The sequence below is a fragment of the Squalius cephalus genome (genome assembly GCF_949319135.1).
Source record: "Squalius cephalus genome assembly, chromosome: 19".
Lineage (NCBI taxonomy): Eukaryota > Metazoa > Chordata > Actinopteri > Cypriniformes > Leuciscidae > Squalius > Squalius cephalus.
In genome coordinates, this window is record NC_137140.1 from 18,723,300 (window position 1) to 18,739,271 (window position 15,972).

The window sequence follows — 15,972 nt, forward strand, 5'->3', positions numbered from 1 at the left end:
CAGCTGCAACAAAACTATTTTAGTTTGGATGATAAAAAATATTCTAATCAAAGATTGAAAATTAATTTTTAGTAACTAAATGTTTGTCACCAGCATGCAAAATCACTTCTGAAGATAGGCTATACATACACTGAACAAAATTGATTGGAGTTGATCAGGTTGTTGATTGTGGCCTGTGGAATGTTGGTCCACTCCTCTTCAATGGCTGTGGAAAGTTGCTGGATATTGGCAGGACCTGGAACACGCTGTCGTATACGCCGATCCAGAGCATCCCAAACATGCTAAAAGGGTGACATGTCCGGTGAGTATGCTGGCCATGTAAGAACTGGGATTTTTTCAGCTTCCAGGAATTGTGTACAGATCCTTCCAACATGGGGCCATGCATTATCATGCTGCAACATGAGGTGATGGTCGTGGATGAATGGCACAACAATGGGCCTCAAGATCTCGTCACGGTATCTCTGTGCATTCAAAATGCCATCAATAAAATGCACCTGTATTCATTGTCCATAACATACGCCTGCCCATACCATAACCCCACCGCCACCATGGGCCACTCGATCCACAACGTTGACATCAGCAAACCGCTCACCCACACGACGCCATACATGCTGTCTGCCATCTGCCCTGTACAGTGAAAACCGGGATTCATCCGTGAAGAGAACACCTCTCCAAAGTGCCAGATGCCATAGAATGTGAGCATTTGCCCACTGAAGTCAGTTACGACAACGAACTGCAGTCAGGTCGAGACCCCAATGAGGACGACGAGCATGCAGATGAGCTTCCCTGAGATGGTTTCTGGCAGTTTGTGCAGAAATGATTTGGTTATGCAAACCGATTGTTGCAGCAGCTGTCCGGGTGGCTGGTCTCAGACGATCTTGGAGGTGAAGATGCTGGATGTGGAGGTCCTGGGCTGGTGTGGTTACACGCGGTCTGCGGTTGTGAGGCTGGTTGGATGTACTGCCAAATTCTGTGAAACGCCTTTGGAGACGGCTTATGGTAGAGAAATGAACATTCAATTCACGGGCAACAGCTCTGGTGGAAATACCTGCAGTCAGCATGCCAATTGCATGCTCCCTCAAAACTTGCGACATCTGTGGCATTGAGCTGTGTGATAAAACTGCACATTTTAGAGTGGCCTTTTATTGTGGCCAGCCTAAGTGCAATAAACATGCTGTCTAATCTAATCTTGATATGCCACACCTATGAGGTGGATGGATTATCTCGGCAAAGGAGAAGTGCTCACTAACACAGATTTAGACAGATTTGTGAACAATATTTGAGAGAAATAGGCCTTTTGTGTACATAGAAAAAGTCTTAGATCTTTGAGTTCAGCTCATGAAAAATGGGGGCAAAAACAAAAGTGTTGCATTTATAATTTTGTTCAGTGAATATTCAAGATGACTTATTTACAACAAATACACAATAACTATGCAAGAAATATTGTTTGAACATGTTTATTTTGTATTAGGCTACATTTTCTTGTAGAAATTCCAAGCTCAAACAATAACAGTACTGTAAAACATACAAGACAAGCCTGCACAAATCATCTTTGAAAACTGCTATACTGACAAGACCCCAGTGGAAAAATGCAGGTTTTTTTCTTTGCCATGTTTGACCGTCACAGCTGGTCTCAGGAAGCATTAACAAGGGCTGAAAATTCTACAAGAAAGGTGAAGAAGGTATAGGAGATGTAGATTAATCGCTAACATTTAGCCCACATATTACATGTCATATTTATAAAGTATCTGAGGATAGATGTCTCCAGCCATGAGGAAGGCCTTGGTTTAAGCTGCTGTAAGCACACAAGCCCCTTATGAGAAGTTCTGTAGAAACAACCTGGAAAGTGACCTGAGTCACAATATAGGAATACAAATTGAAATTGAATTGAAATGTCTTTGTTTTTTAGTTAGGGAATAAAAACGTTGCATGTAATTATTACACGGCTCTTGATTCTGGTTAATCATAATATTTTCCCATTTTCGCTTTCGTCCATGCAACACTGTATATAAGTGCGCTCATCCAGGTAACTAAAAACAGTGCTACTGTCATGCATTTCAGTTATCGGTGGTATTGAAAATGAAGTCTTAGGACTATTAAAGGGATAGTTCACCCAAAAATTAAAATTGTGTCATCATTTACTCACCCTCCAAGTTGTTCCAAACCTGTATCAATTTATTTCTTCTGCTGAGCACAAAAGAGGATATTTTGAAGAATATAAAGTTTCCACCCTTCCAGAGTCTTGTCCCGTCGAGACCACCCTTCTAGAGCTTCTTCACGTCATGCCTATCAAGCCAGAATGTCATCACGTCATGCCTGAGTCCTCAGCCAGGATGGCCGCTGCCACTTCAGAGCCTGTATCTGTTCCTGAGCCTGTATCTGTTCCTGAGTCTGTTCCCAAGCCTGAATCTGTTCCAGAACCTGAGCCTGAGATGGTTCCTGAGCCTGTTCCTGAACTCCCACCCAGCATCACTCTCTCGCCTCCTCCTATCATAATCTCCTCCGCTGCTTCCTGTCAGCCCCTCAGCTCACCCTTATTCCACCATCAGTGATGCGGGGTCGCCGCGGGTCAGCCAGTCTCCAGTTCCATCATGGTCGGTGGATCCCCGGTCTCCGCCTCCGGCCTCCACGACCAGGACTCTACCTCGGCCCATCGGTCCATTAACTCTACCTTGACTCCCGCAATTCAGCACTTATATCGCGCGATCATACGATAATTTGCAAGATCTCGTGGGTCCTCGTGACTTCAGCTGTCAGTCATGGCCACAGCCGTTCTGCAACAAATCCGGACCTGGTGGGTACTGAAGGACGACGGAGCACGGAGCCGACACGCAGCGGAGCCGTTCTGCAGCCGTTCCGCAGTTGGTGGAAATCCGGGGTAAGACTCCAGGGGAGTACTGTCACGTGTCAGTGCTTGTTTGGACTTTCAGTTTGTGTTTTGATTGGTTCCTGTTTTTCTTTGTTATTTTCCCGCCACTCCTTCGTTTCTATGGTTACTGTCATTATCAGTTCAGTTGTATCACCTGTTTAGTCAATCATCGTCATCTGTATCACCTGTGTTCTGTTGTATTTTGTATTTAAGTTACATCTGTTTAGTCAGTCATTATCCGATCTCCGTTATATTTAGTGTGTGTTGCTACCTGGTCTGCTGTCCTGTGTTTAATTACATTAAATCTTCGGTTTTGGAAATATATCCTTGTCTCCGTCTGCCTTCCTGCAACCCACCGTGACAGCTGTAAACATACAGAGAGCCCTATCAGCTGGTAGTTTTATTTAAGGTTAAAAATAACTAGTTTTTTTATTATAATAACAACTTCATTTGATATAGTTAAAATATAATATGTAATAGTACACATTAAAATATAGCTCTTTTTTTTCTAGCCAACTAACGTGCTATATATGTGATGCATCACATGGTGAAATTTTCCCTATTAGGCCTACAGATTTTGATACCATATTAAAGCTGGTTTCATGCCCTCTCCAGATCTGTTTTTATTTCTTTCATCGGCTGATTGCTATGATTTTCAGGAACGGAATTTTGAGAAAAACAGGTTTAATTAACTGTCATGTCCTGCTAGCGGGATGATTGGCGCTCTTTTTTTTATTGCGTTTTTTCACATATTTTAGTAATCATCATAAATTAGGTATCATTCGAAAGCTTACGAACTCAAAATTCATCCTGTGAAAACCGTTTTGAAATTGGAGAGCAAGATCTTTTAAGTGAACAGCTAGCTACTTCAGACTCCGTTGTTGTGCTCATGATACACACACTGTTAATTATTTCACTGTAAATTTACAATAAATTGCAGGTTAATAATTGCATGACTTTCACAGTAAGTTACCGTATCATTTTTACAGTAAATAATTGTGAAATGACAGCTGTTTACTGTGACTTCACAATAACTATGCCGTCATATTACTGTGATTTAGCAGTAAGCTGCTGTATAATTACTGTATTTTACTGTGCAATTACAGTTAGTCTATCATATTACTGTAATTTAACAGTAAGCTGCTGTAAAATTACTGTATTTAACCATGTCTATACTGTGATTTAGCATAAATGATGGACCAAACAAAACTGATAAAAACAATGGTTTAACTTTTATTTTTTTAGAAGAAAAATACATTTTAATAACAGGAATAAACACTGTGTAACATGAATGAACACTGGGTAACATGAATGAACACTGGGTAACATGAATGAACACTGGGTAACATGAATGTCTGTCAATATGTGTGTGAATGTGTTTACTGTGTTTACCATTATGTGATAATGGTACTTGAAAAATACAATTTAATAACAGGAATAAACACTGGGTAACAGGAATGAACACTGGGTAACAGGAATGTGTGTCTATGTGTGTGCACTGTGCATGTGTTTACTATGTGATAATGGTACTTCACAACGTAGGAGCTGAAAAGAGAAAGAAGGAGAGAGAGAAGAGAGAGTGAGAGAGGGAAGAAAAGACAAAAAGGTGGGAAAAGAGAGGGTTGCAGGTGTCTCGCTCCTTCCCTTGCAGCAGGCACCTGCATAGTATGGGTTCTGTCCACTATCTACAAAAGATAAGAAAGACAAAAAGTTTAAGTTACTCTGTGGTGCAAGTACCTGCAAGTATGGTACTCGCATTGTAAAACTAATCCTAAAATGTGTACAATTTAAGAAATTACAATTGTAAAACTCATGATAAATCATGTGAATAGTACTATATCAATTAATATTAAATCAACAAACCAGAGGACTCTGAAAGTAACATGATTGAGGTTAAGCAAAAATTACATGACATGCGTACATAGTAATGCAACTCAGTAAGCCAGTAATGTGATGTAAATTTACACTTAAAACTATTGTAAAGTATGTCTGTAAATTTGACGTTTTTATTCTAACCTATCAATAACCTATAACATTGAAAAGGCATGTTTAATTCAAATAAACGTAAGAACAATGAATTTTAGACATTTTGCAGCCTGTCTAAACTCGTAGAACAGATTAAAGGGATAGTTTACCCAAAAACCCACCCTCATTCCAAACACGTTAGCCCTTCGTTCATCTTTGGAACACAAATTAAGATATTTTCTGACTCCTCCATGGACAGCAATTTTATTACCACTTTCAAGGCCCGGAAAGGTAGTGAAGATTGTTAAAATAGTCCATGTGACTACAGTGGTTCAATCTTAATGTTATGAAGCGATGCAAAAATACTTAATAGTGCGGAACGCACAAAAAGCATTCTCGTCGCATCATAGCAATAAGGTTGAACCACTGTAGTCACGTGGACTATTTTAACAATGTTTTTACTACCTTTCTGGGGCTTGAAAGTGGTTATAACATTGCAGTCTATAAGCGGGATCAGAAAGCTCTCGGACTTCTTAAAATTATCTTAATTTGTGTTGAACAAAATTCTTATGTGTTTGGAACATCATGAGGGAGTGTAATTAATGAGAGACTTTACATTTTTGAGTGAACTAACCCTTTAATAGCTTAAGTAAACATCTTACTGCATAACTAATTCTAGCTTAAAACAGAGACAGTGTTTCGTTAGTCTGTTCTGAAGTTGGAACACAACTTACATTAGACTGACATCCATTCAAAGTCAATGAGCTTCCTGATCAGTGTACAGACTTGCTGGTTTATGTGTCCTCTCTGCCTCTTTGATTTTGTACCTGTCTCTGGGTTGATGCCCAAGAAGCACATATAAACAAAAAGACAGAGAAGAAAGATGTTAGTTTAATTCAAGTGGGATTAAAAAGGTTTCAGTTCCCAGTCATCACCTTCAGTGGGTCACTGCTGTTGCAGTACTGAGCAAAACTAAAGTTAGCTAAGTTTTAACAAGGTGACATTACTTGGATTCAATTAAACAGCAACCATTTAAATAACTTAACAGCAACTGAAAAACATTTACATCACAAACACACAGTCAAGAATAGTCCTGCAACAAAGTAAGTTAGATGTGTGTGATTTACCCAGGCAATGCATTTGCACACAACAATTTACATCATTTACACGTACTGTTTGCAGAGGATGGAGGAAGAGCCTGTTGCCAGTCCATCTCCATGTGGCTGTTTCTGCTTGTACTCTTCCTCCTAGAATTATTACCCGTTCACAGACAAAATGGCTCCTAATATCTCCAGATGTCGACCTGTTTTACTTTAGAATAGCACAGCTAACGAAGTTCCACTAATTCAGTGATAAACACATTTATTTTCCTATATCTTTTTTATAATAAAATGCACTTTATTTTTTCTGTTGACAGACAACGGCTGCTCCGTTTCACACACGGCAGAAAAATATGGACGACGCCCAGCTAGCTAACGTTACTAATTTGAGATTAATTTATTCCACCTTTGCACAAATCCACAACATTATAATGTATCTAGTTGATCATAACTGTCATAATACACACATTAAGGCCACAGCTTACCTTATAACTTTATTTCCCGGTGGTAGAAAAATACTGTGGGAAAAGAGAGAACGCTGTTAGAGTAACGAACGTTAACTAAGAAAAGCATTAAGCAAAGCTAAAGTTCAATTTTGACGGTGTAGCTAACGTGAAGCCTCACAGTTAATAACTTAATATGGTACTACTACACTTATTAACACAACCAACGTCTGATCATTCAAATTTGCGCGCTCAAACCTAGACGCGAATCTGCTCCAGCTAAGTTACAAAAACATGAAACAGAACTTAACTAACGCTAATTTGGTTCATACTTTTAAATAACATGCAATTTCATATTAAAAACAGTCATCAAATTGACAAAGTTTGAAATTAAACACTTACCGCACTGAATCCGTCGAGTGAGACCATGGAGGAGATCAGGCCAGGGAGCTCAGATGACGCAGTTGCAGCGCGAAAATGACGGAATTCACAGTAGTTTCTTGTAAAAGCCCCGCGCCTGCATTATTTTCACAGTAAAAGTCTAAATACGGTATTATATTGTGAAATATCACAGTTAAAGCCTGTGAAGTGGTAATAATGTAATTACCTGTGAAATATTACAGTTATATATTGTGAAATCCTGGAAATATTTTACAGTGCAGGCTCTGATATTAAAGGCATGAAAAGGTGAGAGCTGCACCATTTAAATATAATATAATTGCTGGAATTTATGTTTTTTATGTTTTGTTTCACAAAAAGTCTCTCTCTGCAGATAAGTTGAGTGAGCTTCTGATATTAAAGGTGTGGTGAAAAGGTGAGAGTTACACCATTTAAAGATAAAATAATTGCTGGAATTTGTATTTTACGTTTTGTTTGTCACAAAAATGTACAGATCCCTTCTCTTGTGTATATGAATAACAGGAAGGGCCAAATCATTGGTAATAGCCACAGCACTTTCAGATCAGATGAATTTCTGAGGCCTGTACTTGCAACAATGTCTTTGCTGATTATAACAGCAAAGCCTGCAGTCTGAACGTCCCTATGTCAAAAACCACCAGTGTTTGTATGTCATCTGCAGCTGTGTCCTTTACACCACCTGACCTGCCCAGGACACAGAAGGACAAGCCATTGCAATAAGGTAGTTACTCGAGTAAAGCACCTCACAATCTACTGAATTAAACAAACAAACACAAAAAAACTCATGATTTATATTAGATGTGATGTGTCGCTTAATATCAGCAGGTTATAATTGGTTCGTTCACTTGAAGTGAATATCTTTGCAAGCATCCTGTTATTGCTTCACTGTCATTATTGGACGTGTGCCTACACAATATGATTTAAAGGCAGCGGCCGTATATGGAGAATTTTGCGCAGAGAAATGTTTATTTTCCACACACATCAAAGGTCTAAGGCTCGATCACAGTGTTAAACACGATAAGACGAAGTCCAGCTGTTTTCGTGTGTTTACCCGACTCTACAGTTAGCTTTGTCTTTGTGCAAGTGCTGATCTACAGTGCGCTGATGTGACGTCAGCTTCACTTCCTCCACAGGCTCTTTTCCTGAGGATGGACGTCTGCCTGCTTGTGTGTGTTGCCAACCAGGGGCCAAAGCAATGACAAAAACATCCTTCCAGCCCACTACCTGCCCTTGAGGCCTTGTCCCGTTCCATACTACCTCTTGTTTGCAGGAAGGCCATGTTTCCTGAATGACAGGGATTTGTGGGGGATCGGGGCTGGACTTTTCATATTCTCAATAACACCTTTTTTCTTTGTCCTTGCTTATACATTACATCAGGTGCATCAAGAGCGTTTGGAGCCATATCACATTAAATGCTTTTTAAAGGGACAGAGAAAAGATTTGATCTGGTGAGTGAAGGTGATTTGGAATATAACATTATTTGGCATAATAATGATTTAAATCTGTACAATTTAACAAAACAGAATGACTTTGCTTCTCTTTGAGTCTTTATTGTTTTAAGAACAGTGTTAATGACTATGTAACATCTATATTTAATGACAAGTTAAAGTGCTAGTGTGAGTGGACAAACCAAACTTAATGGTGGTTGTTCATTATTGATGAGTGTTAATTGCATCTTTCCATGACTGAATGTATGACAGCTATTTTTAGTAACTGAACATGTTGAGCTCAGAAAAAAAATGTTGCCTTAGGGGTACAACAGCTTACCCAAAAAGGGATGACTTTGTACCTTATCTACCCCTAATGTAGTAGTAATATGCATCCTTAAAGCACTAGAGTACAATTCAACTTTTTGGGGAAAATAAGGTAGAACAATTTCAGTTTGAGGGTATTGCCCCAGTGACAAGCTGTTGTACCCCTAAAAGTAAAATTTACTTTTAGGGGTACTTTTAGGGGTACTTTTAGGGGGGGATGTCATGCTATGTGATTTAAAACAGCAATTTCTTATACAATTATTTTGCATGCATCTCATATTTTATGAGCTTTTATGTAATATTTGCACTTTTAAAAATGTATGTCACACAGAAGGACCATTTAAAAAGGCAAAATAACGATGATGGATGCATGCTGTTAAAAAAACTAAATGAAAATTCTGTTATCATGTACTCGAAATAAGAACAATAAAGAAGAAATAAGGTCATACAGGTTTGGAAAGACATGAGATAGTAAGTGATGGCAGTTGTTTTTTGTGTGTGTGTGTGAGAAATAACACTTTACAAGTTTCACATTTATTTAGTTAACATGAACTAACAATGAACAATACTTCTACAGCATTTATTAATAGATAATGTTAATCTCAACATTTATTAATGTAGTTTTTAAGACCAAAAGTAATATTAACATTAGTTCATGTACTGTGAACTAACATGAACATTTTAATAACTAAGATTAACAAAGGTTATAAATGCTGTAAGAATACATTGCACATTGTCAGTTCATGTTAACAAATGTTACCAATATCCCTTTTAAAGCTTGATGTTGACTTTATTCATCAATTACCCATGCATTCATTCCTGTGGTTATTTTCATAAATACTTATTTCATGTGTCAGCCAGGGGTAGTTAAAATAAATGATTAATAAGTTGATAAGTGGGCAATGTGTTGCAATTACTGTATTTAAATCATTACACGTCTGGAACACGGCCTGTTTTATTTTGAGATGCTTTTTTCCAAGCCAAGGTTTTCAGTAACAGCCTGAGATTTCTCTCTAAGCCTCTCTTGATAGATTTACAACTCGTTCTGTGTATCATCAGTTGTTCTCGATCTGCCAACAGCACCGTGGACATTAAACAATTACAATAAGAGATTCTCATGATGGGAATGCCTTTCAAAAGCTGTCTCTAATTAAAGCTGATCATGTCTTTCATAAACGAGGGCAGAGAGAGATTGTGCTGTTCCCTGTCTCTCGGGTTTAGTTGCATCTATATCTATTTCCAGCTGACCAGCTGTGATGGAAGCATGCCGATGGGACTCTCAGATTTAGCCAAGACGGCCGCCTCAGTTTCAGTTCCCGCCCCTCCTCTTCCCCGACATTAATCACTCAACACCAAGTGTGTGTAGTTGGAATGTTTGTGTGTGCATGTAGGACACCCTGAAGTGACCTCGGCCCAGATCACATCATTAGCCGTAAATCTGAAGGCACACACAAAACAAACATGTTTAGAGCACATTTGGAAGAAGAAGAAGAAGTTTTATTTATATAGCGCCTTTCCGTAGCTCACACATATAGTCACATTATCCGAAATACATGTTAAATATGTTTTTAGCTGTGTCTTGAATGTAGCCACATATGAGATATTACGAAGTGCAAGAGGTAGTGAATTCCATAATTTAGGATCATTAACACTAAATGACCTTCCACCTACAGTAGACAACTGAAAACGAGGGATGGACAATAAACCAAGTTCAGCTGATATAAGGGCAGGGCGGTAAGAGTAAAGTAGATCAGACAGATATGGAGGTGCAAGACCATTTAATGCCTTAAACGTTAGAAATAATACCTTAAAGTGAATACGTGATGCCACGGGTAGCCAGTGAAGGGCATTCTTCCTCACAGCCTGATTTACACGCTGATGAAATGAGGCCTTACGCAACACCTGTCCCACGATTCCCCCTGCACGTGAGGGATGTAGCCATAGACCGCTCCACTTCCATGTCTGTGAAATACACGAAGGCGCTAATTGAGCAGCCTATCTTGCCAGGCTGCGAATTCCCCTTCTGCTGATCGTTGATGTGCCCTTTGGGGACCTGTAAAAAGTGGCAAGAGGCCAGAGAGAGTCCTGGACCTCCACAATGAGATCACCAAAAGTTGGATCAGTTGAGTAATGCCACTCATGTGCCATGCCACAGAGTTGGACTCTTGGATCTCATGTCATCTCCAACAAAGCCTGTGAGCAGTTGATTTCGTGGCGCTGAAAATTAGAAAAGCCCCCCAGGAGATCCAGGTCTTTCCCAATGCCATGCTGACATGCAAAAATAGGCATTTTCATCTGTTTTTTGTGGGCTGTGACTTACTTAAAGGTATAGTTCACTCAAAAATAAGAATGCTGTCATAATTTACTCACCCTCATGTCCTTACAAACCTGTACGACTTCCGGTTTTTTTGGGAACACAGACAAAAAAGGTGTTATAAATTTGTCCATATTAAAGTCAATAGTGTCTGAAACAACTTTGGTCTCCATTGACTTTTATTGTATGGACAAAAACAATTCTTCAAAATATTCCATTAAGTTTAATGGTTTGGATTAGTATTCAGACTGATAATGGTTATGATGCCATAAGTGATATTCGGAAAGCCTGGATTTAGTGCTAAGAGTTTTCTGACTGTAAAAAGAGACAGCCACATGATGAAACCTCTCTGTTTTACCTTTAAAAATGCAAAAACAAGCTTCTCAATAACAGCTGATAAGGATTTTTAAGGCACACAAATGAGCTAACTGACTGTCAACATAACAACATCAATATTAACAATGTTTGTCTCCTTTTAGGCTCACCAAACAGACTGCATTCACGTGGCATTATGGGAATGGATGTTTGTGTGTAAAATCACACCAGCCTTTCTTGGTTGAATGCTCTCCATTGACAGTTTTGTTTTTTATCATGCAAAGAATGCTACAGTGCTTAGCATAGCGCTAACCGTGAAATGCGCTAAAGCTCGATGTGGATGTGCATAGCCACACATTTGATCATTCCTGCGGTCAGTCTTACAGTCCCAAGTAGTAGGCCTGTCTTTCATTCAATGAGTTTTGGACCGAAATGTAGTCAGTCATGCAACAGGACCAGGGAATGCCAGTTGCACAACGACTTGGTGACTGTCCCTCTGCTTGTACAGTACCTTTGGGGTTTCCCTGAGCCGGCACAGGCCTGGCTCTTGTTTTTATGAGTATGACAGTATCTCTTGGATGGACTTCACACTTAGCAGAATAGCAGTACACAGCCATGACACTGGATACAAACCTGGCATCGCATTTTTATAGCATTTTATATCGTAAAAGTTTTTTCCTTTCTCTATTTTGAGATCACGTACATGTTCTCAGCCTGGTACAGATCTCATGTGGCAATTGCTCAGTGATCCAGTGAGTGAGACGTCTGCCAGACTTAAAACAGGTGGCTTTTTACTTAACATCAACTCTATCTTGTAAACAGAGTAAAGAGGGGTAAATACAAGGCAAGGGGTCCCATGTAAGTAAACATGCTAGTGTTACAGTTTATAGTGCAAAAGGTTGCAGATGTGTGATTCAACAATTTAGATCCAATATCAGACTTGCCATTAAAGTTTGTCAAATACATTTTTTTTTATCTTTAGTTAAAATAATATGTTTAAAAAAAACTGAATTACATGAAAATCAATATGGACTTTAGTTTCGAGAAACGGCCCAAAAATATTTGTATTGCTTTTAATCTCATTTCAGTTAATAAACTACATGAAACTAATGATCTGATCAGCATCATGTAGTAATGTGAGAACTGAAAGTTCTTAATGAAACTCACAAGATAAAGTTGGATCCAGATTGTTTTAAGAATTTCTGGATGCCTTCCAAAATAACTCATTTGTTTAGCAGATGGTTCTCTGTATTTACCCTCCTCTTATCTAATTTCTTGTGCATAAAAGCGGCTCAACATATGCACATCTTGTATAAGTCTTTCTAAAAAATTGATTTAAGGAATATATATATATATAAAAAAATTTTTTTTTAAAAAGTCTCTATAGAGTAGCCTATGTCCTCTCACTCACAGTACCCTAAACCTGATCCATGACTGCAGAGCAAAGGCAGGCAGGCTGCCGAGACTGACAGAGCTTTTTTTATTTTTAAATTATAGTGACACAGCATACAGCAAAATCTACTGAACATCCCTGGCCTTATATAGCATACGTACAGGTTTAGATTAAGGATGTAAAGCCGACAACTGAGAATAAAGAGTGCTACACTTTGATATGTTCCTTGTAAAAACGAATATGGTTCTTGATCTGATTGCTAATCTAACTCTCTAAAATATAATCATCTACTTGATGCTCACTTCAAATGAGTATTTTGGCATATCGCTAAAATAATATTTCATTCCATTTAATTCTCAAAATCTCACCAGATCACTAGTCAATATTCTTTATAGCTAAATAATAATCTAAAATAGCCTGTATCCTCAATCCACTGTCAATGTGACAGAAAAACTGAGGTTTAAAACCTTTGAGCCAAACATGAAGACACTTCACCTCAGGATTCACTAGAGCAGTGGTTCTCAAAGTTTGGGGCGCGCCCCCTGGGGTGGCGAAAGGATACTGCATGGGGGGCGCGGGAGATCAGCAAAATACAAAACAAAAAAACAGCCGTTGCACCGGCGTTCAAGTGCGTGAATAGCGGTTAGCGCCCTGCCTTAATAAAGCGGCATTGAGCGCCAATTACACTGAATCGTTGTTCTTCAGACCGTTGACTTGTCACCATTGGAACAAGCCTAACATAGAACAGACTGTATTATGATTCTCTCTTAATATGAAATAATGACATTACAAAGTGAAACCATTGCAGGTGGTTTTCATTGCACGTTTTTTTTTTTAGTTTTTTTTTATCTTTCCGTTTTTATTTATTTGAGTTTTATCATCTCCTTCAAGCTGATGTTTGTCTTTATCGATAGGAAACATATTGCAAATTATGTAGCATCACTGTCATTGTTTTACAGTGTTTTCATCAACAGAGTCCAACTTTATTATAGAGAATATATAAAGTTTGGTGTTTTGGGTATTGATAACATTAACATGTTCATCCTTTTGCATCCTCATGTCATACCAAGTGGACTGTAAATAGTTAAGTGGAATTAGCCTCAACTGGCCTCTCTGCTAATATGGCTAACAGTCAACTTCCTGCCACTCTAATTCTGTTCAGTATAGTTCACACCTAAAGCCAAATCAGCCCAGCCTCAGATCAGGGATAGCCTATTGGTAACTAAAACCATAAAATAAACATTAAACTGAAATTAAATAAATAAATAAACCTTAACTTTATTGATTTCAACAAATTAACTAAATAAACATTATAAACATAAAAATGTATATGTAAAAAAAATGTAAATAAAACTTTAAATAAAATGAAAACAGAAAATATTTTAAAAAATTACATTTTAACAGAAATTATAATAGTAGCCTATATCAGTCTGCCGCAGATTAAACAGCCTTTGTGGCCGAACACTGCAAATGTCCAGATTCTTTCCATATATTTTATGTTTGTTTGCATAAATATTAATACAATTTTATTATTTACTTTAAAATGGGTAACACTTTATTGTACAGTGCCTGTTACGTACTAACTATATTAATAACAGTCAATTATGCGTAAATACACACAACTTACCCTATTCCTAACCCTAAGTACATTTTGTTAATTAATATTACTGAGTACTTAAATGAATAATTACATTGCAACTAAGACACCTTAAACTAAAGTGTAACCAATAATTGTATATTATAGCATATCAAATATTTATACAATTAAAATAGTTTTATTTTTAAACAATTATATAATCCTACTAAAAATATCATTTTTAACATTAATTATAAAAAAATGTAGGGGTATTCAAAGATTGCATAGCTGAAACTGAGAAAAGAAAATTATTATAGTGAGATTTAAATTGATAAAAGCTTGAAATGTTATTGGCAGGTCACTGGGCTGATTTCTAAACACATAAATGAATGAAGCAATGTAAAGCACCGTTTTAATTTAAGCAGAAGGTGATAATATATTTGTGTTTACAAATCCATCTTGAATTACTCTCACCATTCAGACCGTCTGTACACCAGAGCTGCTGTACGAGGCACTTCCCAACTTTTCCAAAAAAGGTTACGGCAGCCAAGGCTGACATTTCATTTTTGTCCCTACCCAGAATGCAACGGGGCACCAGACGAATAGAGATGATGTTGTAGTGGGGCATGTAACTCTCAGCGCCACTGGCTCTGATTTGCATGCTCAGAATAAGCCCAAAGGTATCCAATTACACAGCTCTCATGGATTGTTTGGTATCACTTATCATCTGTTTGAGGGATATGATGATTCTGCTCTCCACGTGTAAAAGGATAGCGTGAGGTTCTGGGCCCCTTTTTTTGTGAAGTGTTACCACTCAATTGGTGGGAAGATCAGCACAAACTCACTTAAAATAGTGAACCTCCTCCCTTTTTGGCGTGCTATAGGCTTCGGGACCCCTACAAGGTCCATTACCATAGTGCAACTTCTTTCGGGATGAGCACATTCCCCTCAGTGATTTATAAGGCTGAGACACGGAAGCTCTTTTTCTGAGTGAAACATGATCCCAAGGGATTTATCTAAAAACTTTAGTGTCAGAACTGTACTGGTATTCATGATATTTTATATTTTAGAAAAGTTGCATGAGGTAGCATGATGTTTTGATTCACAGCACTGGTCATAGTCTCTTTTTTTTAAAAAAACATCCTGGTTATTTTCCTCATTAGAAACATATAAACATTGAGAACCTGTGGTTTAGCAAATATACCATATCTGCTCCGATAGCGGCCCTCTCTCTCCACCTCAGCACTTTCAGCTGCTCATTTTAATGGTAGCTGTGGGGTCTTCTTTAGTTTCAGAAGCTTGCAGCAAAACTATGACAAGTACGAAACTCCCGGTGAAGAAACCCGAGGCTCCCTGTACCTTCTTGTCACGCATCTGATTGAACTACCAGCTGGATGTTTGCTCCTCCCCACGCTCGGGCCTGATGGAAGTGTGTGCATGCGTGTATCTGTTACCAGCTGGGAACAATATCCTGATGCTGAATGAGTGTGTTGAGTAAAACTCCAGCATCAGTGATTTTGTTGCCAGAGGAGCACCTCGGGCATCCTGTGCATGTGTCCTCAGAGATGGAGCTTCCCTCATCCTGATCTGCAGTGCAAAGATGCCTTAGAATGTTTGTATTAGGCTAAATTCATGTCTTGTATCTGTATAATCTAAATATTCCACTCTTGTTAGTATACCCCCAGACAGCAACATAGTGTCTGCATCTGGTACATGTGGATTCAATGCGTACCAGATGTGGGCCGGATCTTGACCGACACTATGTTGCTATCTGGGCAACAATAAATGGGTGACATATTAGGCAATTGTGTTCTGTTCTGCAAGGC

The 15,972-nt window shown here is 38.5% G+C and overlaps 1 long non-coding RNA gene across 1 annotated transcript; it reads right to left on the minus strand.

Annotated features, from left to right (window-relative positions):
- Positions 1-4,083: 4,083 nt before the first annotated feature.
- On the minus strand, positions 4,084-7,040 carry LOC307147436. The gene is made up of 3 exons (XR_013819309.1): positions 6,780-7,040; positions 5,569-6,452; positions 4,084-4,554 (listed from the first exon to the last, which is right to left on the minus strand). It is a non-coding gene; the product is annotated as an uncharacterized lncRNA (long non-coding RNA).
- Between the last annotated feature and the right edge of the window lie 8,932 nt (positions 7,041-15,972).